Raw genomic sequence first — 8,565 nt, 5'->3', positions numbered from 1 at the left:
GTGAGCAATAACTGGAACAGAGTGACCAGAAATGCTTTCTAGCCTGCACATTTAAGCCATAAGCTGATGAATAGTACTGCTGGATAGATTTACCTTGAAATATTTGTTAAAAGTATGCCATTTTATCTTTATTTTATTTTTACGTCCTGCAGACAGGTATGAAACAATGCTATCCTGTGGAGGGGAGGCACCCTGGAGTGCCGAGGACTGCAACTTTGCAAATAGGTCATGCGGCAACATATCCACTTTGCTATGGAACAGGGAGTCAGGTGCTGTGCCATTCCATCACTTTTCCACAGACTCCATATCTTGCATTACATTTTTTGTCTGGTACGACTCTTACAACCCACCACCTTTCCCACCTCTGCCTTGTCAAAAACCATCACTGGGTCCAAATGAATTTTGAACCATATGAAATGCTGTTAAGAATTTTTCTACCTATATGCAGCCACTTTAAAATTTGAGCTGGAGCCTTTTAACAGTCTGCATGTTGGGGATTTTCCTCGCTTCCAGTTAGTCTAGACCAGCGCTGTTGGGAGAGCTGGTGATAATTATTCAAATAATCTGACCCCAGTAAATTTATGCCTCAAACAGTTCAATAATCCACTAATAAAATTTAAACTCAATATTTCTGATTGTCTCTGAACACTTTATTTTTACTGGCTCTGGAACTTCTGGTACTTGGGCACTAAATGTAGAAATCGCAAGACTTCTCGCCAGATGTGGTGACACACCAAATAACTTTCCCTTTGTTTGATCAAAAATTTGAGTAACAGGCCTGGAAATGACATGAAAGTATAATTTTATTGAAAAACCAGAAGCCTGCTAGTGATTTGTACAGAATGTTGGAACAGACATGTGGATAATGATGTTGACTGATGTCTTGAATTCTTTGTATCACAATGCGAGTCTTGTACAGGTTAAAACAGCAGCTGCACTTCACTCATCTGGTAATTTCCTTAATCCGTTGCATCTTCATACCTACAAAACCAGCCACATATCAAGATAATATTAGTGTTACTGATTTTTAAAAAAATTCATTCTCTGGATATGGGCATCATTGACATTTGTTACCCATCCCTAGTTGTCTTGCGAAGGCGAGGTCTGTGAAGGAATGGCAAAATATGGCCAAGTCAAGACGGTGTGTGACTTGAAGGGGAACTTGCAGATGATGATGTTCTGATACACCTGCTGCTCTTCTCCTTCTGGGTGGTGGAAATCGGGGTTTGCAGAGTTGCTGTCAAAGAAGCTTTGACGAGTTGCTGTAGTGCATCTTGTAGATAGTGCGCACTGCAGCGGTTGGTGATGGAGGAGTTAGATGTTTAGGCTATTAATGATCAAATAGATTGCTTTGTCCTGGATGGTGTCAAGCCATGCGTCTTCCTGGGGTCCGGTCTCAAAGTTGAGGACTCTTAGAAACAGAGAAATGTACAGCGCAGAAGGAGGCCCATCGTGTCTTTGGACGGCTCTCGGTCAGCAGCCCTAAAGGTTACATATAAACCTATGAACTCTGACGGAAAGGCAAAGAGCACCCAGCCCAACCAGTCCGCCTCACACAACTGCGACACCCCTTATACTGAAAACATCTACACTCCACCCCAACCGGAGCCATGTGATCTCCTGGGAGAGGCAAAAGCCAGATTAAAAACCCAGGCCAATTGCAGGAGAAAAAATCTGGGAAAATTCCTCTCCGATCCATCCAGGCGATCGAAACTAGTCCAGGAGATCACCTTGGCCGTATTCTATTCCCTGCAGTACTTACCATTATATCTGCGCTGTCCAACAAAAGGTCATCCAGTCTAATCCCAATTACCAGCTCTAGGTCCGTAACCCTACAGGCTACTGCACTTTAAGTGCCCATCCAACCATCTCTTAAAAATGGTGAGGGTTTCTGTATCTTCCAGGCAGCGAGTTCCAGATCCCCACAGCCCTCTGTGTAAAGAAGCCACCCCTCAAAACCTCTCTAAACCTTCCACCAACCACCTTAAAACTATGCCCCCTCGTAATAGACCCCTCCACCAATGGAAATAGCCCCTTACTATCCATTATGTCCAGGCCCCTCAATATTTTGTAAACCTCAATGAGGTTTCCTCTCAACTTCCTCTGTTCCAATGAGAACAAACCCAGCCTATCCAATCTTTCCTCATAACTAAGATTCTGCATTCCAGGCAGCATCCTAGTAATTCTCTTCTGCGCCCTCTCCATAGTGCAATTACGTCATTCCTATAAAACGGTGACCAGAACTGCATGCAGTACTCCAGCTGTGGCCTAACCGTTGTATTATACAATTTAAGCATAACCTCCCTGCTCATATATTCTATGTCTCAGCCAATAAAGGCAAGCATTCCGTATGCCTTCTTAACCACCTTATCCACCTTCAGGGATCTGTGGACAAGCACTCCAAGGTCCCTTTGTTCATCTACATTATTAAGTGGCCTACCGCTTAATGTGTATACCCTTTCCTTATTAGCCCTCCCAAAGTGCATCACCTCACACTTCTCTGAATTAAATTCCATTTGCCACTGCTCTGCCCACCTGACCAGTAGATTGATATCCTCCTGCAGCCCATAACTTTCCTCTTCATTATCAACTACAAAGCTAATTTTAGTGTCGTCTGCAAACTTCTTAATCATACTCTCTAAATCAAATTCAAATTCAAATCTAAATCGTTTTCTACTACAAAAAGCAAGGGACCCAGTACCGAGCCCTGCGGAACCCCACTGGAAACATCCTTCCAGTCACAAAAAGATCCATCAATCATTACCCTTTGCTTCCTACCTCCAAGCCAATTTTGGATCCAACTTGCCACTTTGCCCTGTATCCCATGGGCTTTAACCTTTATGATCAGTCTACCATGTGGGACCTTATCAAAAGCTCTTGGTCACTTCCACCCAACTATACCACTTTGCACCCACCTCTGATGGGCCTGTCCTCCTGGTGTGATAGGACATACCCAGGGGATGGTGATGGAGAGGCCTGGGATGTTGGCTGATCGGTAAGATTCTGGGTATGACTATATCGGGTTGTTGCTCGGCTAGTTTGTGGGATGCCTCTGTCAACTTTGGCACCACTTTCCAGATGTTAGTGAGGAGAACTTTGCAGGGCCGACTGGGCTGAATGTGCCTTTGTTCAATGATTCGATGCCGAGGTTACAGCCAAGTGGTGCATCCGATTAAATTTTTTGTAGCGGTTTGGTACAACTGAGTGTCTGGTTAGCCCACTTCACAGGGCAGTTAAGAGTCAACCACATTGGTGTGGGACTGCAGTCACATAAAGACCAGACCCGGTAAGGACGACAGGTTTTCTTCTCTAAAGGTCATTACTCGTCTAAAAAAAACCATTGTACCGTGTTTCAGCGAGCTTGTAGGCTAGATGGCATTTATTTGTTTTACTATGGTGCAGTTGATACTCTCGTAAGTTATCCACAAGGTGCACTCCAATACCACAGAAATGTTTGTTATTTTTGAGGCAGATTATTGGCCAGTGCATGCATTATTATAATGTTTCCTTCATTTGGCTGACAATCCCATATGTACTTTTTGGGGGTGAAGATCAATTGTTTATCCCACTTTGTCACTCAGTACTAGCACTAATCACTCCTGGGTCAGATATAGCACAGAGTAATGCTCTCTTTGCTCCCTCCCAATAATGTGCCTCAGCCTCAGTTAGCATTCCCAACCACACCAATGGGACACGCCCCACACAAACCATCCTCATAGTCTTCCTGAGTAAGATAACCAATGCAGTGAAGAATTATTGGTAATTCTGTGTTGTGGGCTCGTATCCATTAAGGAATTGGTACATCCTGTTAATCAGCTAGACACAAGCCCAACCTCAGAGCTGAAAGAGACCGTTCCTAACCCATTGTGCTATCCAGTCCCCATCCTGCTTTTGAATTATCCTCACAGATTGTTTGCTGGCGTGTTTAAAATCCTAGGTTTTGACTTTTATACTTGAATTCTCATTTTGTTTTACATCTCTCACTGACTACATGCACCTGCAAACCAGTTAGTGACTATCAGTCACAATGGACCTTGTTGTGTATCTGTAAAGCAGGCACTCCCATGTACTGCCACCAGGGAGTGCATTCCCTGAAGTCCCAAGGGATCCCAGCATCCTTTGGGAGCACTGTATATAAGCCGGCCCCTAAGGCGTGTTCCTCACTCTGGAGTGACTTAATAAAGACTGACGTCACTGTTACTTTAACCTCCCTGTGTGCAGTCTCATCTGTGTTAGGAACACAATAACTGGCGACGAGTATACGAATCCAACGCAAAGATGCAGAAAACTGGGCATCCTGGAGAAGTAATCGGAGGGTGAGGACTGGGAAGCCTATGTCAAACGGCTAGACCAGTACTTTGTAGCCAACGAGCTGGACGGAGAAGGAAGCTCTGCAAAAAGGAGAGTGGTCCTCCTCACGGTCTGCGGGGCACCGACCTACAGCCTCATGAAGAATCTTCTGGCTCCGGTGAAACCCACAGATAAGTCTTATGAGGAGCTGTGTACTCTGGCTCGGGAGCATCTTAACCCGAGGGAGAGCGTGCTGATGGTGAGGTATCGGTTCTACATGTGCCAGCGATCTGAAGGTCAGGAAGTGGTGAACTATATCGCCGAACTAAGGCGACTTGCAGGACAATGGCGACCTGGAGCAAATGCTCAGAGACTTTTGTACTGGGCATTGGCCACGAGACCATCCTACGAAAACTTTTGACTGCAGAGGCACCAACCTTCAGTAAGGCAATTGCGATAGCAGAGGCGTTTATATCCACCAGTGATAATACCAAACAAATCTCTCAGCACACAAGTGCTAGCAATGTTCATAAATTAACTGGAACTGTGTTTGCGAGCAGAAATGTACAGGGCAGAAACAATGAGTCTGCAACTGCCAGCAGGCCTCAGATGACTCAGAGTCCGCAACAAAGGATGAATGCAAGGCAATTCACACCTTGTTGGCATTGTGGAGACTTTCATTCAGCCTATTCATGCCGCTTCAAAGGGTATGTTTGCAAGAGCTGTGGAACAATGTGGTAGCTCCAACGAGCTTGCAGCTCGTCCTGCTAACCACCACATGGCAGAGAAAGATTGGTCCATGGTGGATCAAAGCAATTTCGAGCCTCAGAGAGAGGGGGCAGATGCTGAAGTACATGGGGTGCATTTTCGACGAAATGTCCACCTATAATGCTAAACGTAAAATTGTTTGGCTTACCCGTAGCCATGGAACTGGACACTGGCGCTAGCCAATCCATCATGAGTAAAAAAATGTTTGAGAGATTGTGGTGCACCAAGGCACTCAGACCAGCCCTGAGCCCCATCCACATGAAACTGAGAATGTACACCAAAGAGCTTATCACTGTCCTGGGCAGCGCCATGGTCAAGGTCACCTACGAGGGCATGGTGCACGAACTGCCACTCTGGATTGTCCCGGGCGATGGCCCCACACTGCTTGGAAGGAGCTGGCTAGGCAAAATCCGCTGGAACTGGAATGACATCCGAGCGCTATCACATGTTGATGAGGTCTCATGTACCCAGGTTCTTAACAAATTTCCTTCCCTTTTTGAGCCAGGCATTGGAAACTTTTCCGGGGCGGAGGTGCCACTTGGTCCTAGAGGCACGACCCATTCACCACAAGGCGCAAGCGGTACCTCACATGATGAGGGAGAGAGTGGAAATCGAGCTGGACAGGCTGCAACACGAGGGCATCATCTCCCCAGTGGAATTCAGTGAGTGGGCCAGCCCGATTGTTCCAGTACTCAAAAGTGATGGCACGGTCAGGATTTGCGGCGATTATAAAGTAACTATTAATCGTTTCTCGCTACAGGACCAATACCCGCTACCTAAGGCAGATGACCTATTTGCGACGCTGGCAGGAGGCAAGACATTCACCTAGCTCGACCTGACTTCAGCCTACATGACGCAGGAACTGGAGGAGTCTTCGAAGGGCCTCACCTGCATCAACACGCACAAGGGACTGTTCATCTACAACAGATGCCCGTTGGAATTCGGTCGGCTGCAGCGAACTTCCAGAGAAAGATGGAGAGCCTACTCAAGTCGGTACCACACACGGTGGGTTTTCAGGACGACATATTGGTCGTGGGTCGGGACACCGTCGAGCGCCTACAAAACCTGGAGGAGGTCCTCCAGCGACTGGATCGCGTAGGGTTGCGGCTGAAGAGGTCGAAATGTGTCAGCATGGCAACAGAAGTGGAGTTTTTGGGGAGAAAGATCACAGCGGACGGCATTCGGCCCACAGACGCCAAGACAGAGGCTATCAGGAATGCACCCAGGCCACAGAACGTCACGGAGCTGCGGTCGTTCCTGGGACTCCTCAACTATTTTGGTAATTTCCGACCGGGGTTAAGCACCCTCTTATAGCCCCTACATGTGTTATTGCGTAAAGGTGAGAACTGGATATGGGGGAAAAAAACAAGTAATTACTTTTGAGAAAGCCAGAAAAATTTTATGCTCCAAGATGCTTGTATTGTATAACCCGTGCAAAAGACTTGTGCTTGCATGTGATGCGTTGTCGGACGGAGTCGAGTATGTATTACAACAAGCTAACGTTGCGGGGAAGTTGCAACCTGTCGCCTATGTCTCCAAGAACTTGTCTAAGGCCGAGAAAGAGGCATTAGCGTGTGTGTTCGGGGTAAAAAAAATGCATCAGTACCTGTTTGGCCTCAAAAACTGATTACAAACCCCTCATATCCCTGTTTGCTGAAAACAAGGGGATAAATACTAATGCCTCAGCCCGCATACAAAGGATTCATGACCAGCAATGGGATCAAACATGTCACCTTGGCCCCGTTTAAACCAGCCTCCAATGGGCAGGCAGAGCGGGCAGTACAAACAATCAAACAGAGCCTTAAACGAGTCATAGAAGGCTCACTCCAAACCCGCCTGTCCCGAGTACTGCTCAGCTACCGCACGAGACCCCACTCGCTCACACGGGTGCCCCTGGCTGAGCTACTCATGAAAAGGACACTTAAAACCAGACTCTTGCTGGTTCACCCCAACCTGCATGATCAGGTAGAGAGCAGGCGGCAGCAACAAAATGTAAATGATGATCGCGCCACTGTGTCACAGGAAATTGATCTGAATGACCCTGTGTATGTGCTAAACTATGGACATGGTCCTAAGTGGATCGCGGGCACAGTGATAGCTAAAGAAGGGAGTAGGGTGTTTGTAGTCAAACTAGACAATGGACAAATTTGCAGAAAGCACCTGGACCAAACGAGGCTGTGTTTCACAGACTGCCCTGAACAACCCACAGCAGACACCACCTTTTTCGAGCCCACAACACACACCCAAAGGATCAACAACACCACCCCAGACTAGGAAATCGAACCCATCACGCCCAACAGCCCAGCAAGGCCAGGCTCACCCAGCACCCTGCAGGGCCAACAACATGCCAGCCCAGCGAGGGCACAGCCAACACACCAGAACAGACATTTGTACCAAGGCGGTCCACCAGGGAAAGAAAGGCTCCCGGCCGCCTCACCTTGTAAATAGTTTTCACTTTGACTTTGAGGGGGAGTAAAGCATGCACTCCCATGTACTGCCACCAGGGAGTGCATCCCTTGGAAGCACTGTATATAAGCCGACCCCTAAGGCGTGTTCCTCACTCTGGAGTGTCTTAATAAAGACAGGTCACTGTTACGTTAACCTCCCTGTGTGCAGTCTCATCTGTGTTTGGAACACAATAGACCTTTTGTAAACAGAAAGCGATAGGGCCTCTGTGAACTTAATGTGCTGGCAAATATGGCAACAGAAAAGAGTGTTTAGTTCCCCACTAAGACAATATTGTCCCTTTAAATAGGTCAGATAACAGAGCATGCATGCTAGTGCAGATTAAAGCGCTCCATACAGCTTTACCTGAGAGCAAGCTCGGGGTTCCTTTTAAACAGCATTTGAAATGGCCACGTCAGATGTGCTTTCCACCCATCGCGGTTCATGAGCAGCAGTGGGAACTAGCAATGGGCAGGCGGTGAGGTCGGGAAATCGCACAAATACGTAAATACCACGCAACTCTGATTTGTACATATTCAAGAGACTCCTGGCCGTTTCAGACGGGAGTTGTGCTGCGGCCTCCCCACCACCGCCCCCAATAATTAAATCCCCCTCGGAAAATCAAGCGGGATCTGCAAGCAGCACAACATCGGGCAGGGGGAGCTGTTCCGCATCTTCGAGTGCGAATGGGGCGGTAAGGCGAACAAAACGCGATTCTCCAGCAGATCTTTGGCTGAGTGCTCGACATGTTCAGGCAAAGTCAAATGCGGGTTGCCCTGTGGGGAAATCAGACGATCAAAGCTACTGTCAATTCTGGGTGAAGCTCACCATCTGCCAGTCCCCAAAAAGTGGCTACGGGCGGGGTCCAGCGGTTTTATATGCTTTTAATTTTCCGTTTATTATGGCCAATTTCAATTCTGCAGAGCTCTGGGACGTTTCAATAATGAACACCAAGAGCGACTTGGAGATGGATGAAACGGATACTGAGGGGAGAGAGTTGTGGTTGTGGAAGTCAATGTGGAATGCAAATCCATCAACTTCCTGTTCTCTTTTGCATTATAA

General features: G+C 47.2%; 1 long non-coding RNA gene across 1 annotated transcript; it reads right to left on the bottom strand.

Moving 5' to 3' along the window:
* Positions 1-785: 785 nt before the first annotated feature.
* On the bottom strand, positions 786-8,167 carry LOC139229839 (uncharacterized). Its single transcript, XR_011587826.1, has 2 exons — positions 7,870-8,167; positions 786-981 (listed from the first exon to the last, which is right to left on the bottom strand). It is a non-coding gene; the product is annotated as an uncharacterized lncRNA (long non-coding RNA).
* Between the last annotated feature and the right edge of the window lie 398 nt (positions 8,168-8,565).

This window comes from Pristiophorus japonicus, chromosome 2, assembly GCF_044704955.1.
Source record: "Pristiophorus japonicus isolate sPriJap1 chromosome 2, sPriJap1.hap1, whole genome shotgun sequence".
NCBI classification, from domain to species: domain Eukaryota; kingdom Metazoa; phylum Chordata; class Chondrichthyes; family Pristiophoridae; genus Pristiophorus; species Pristiophorus japonicus.
This window is presented reverse-complemented; position numbering and strand designations above follow the sequence as displayed.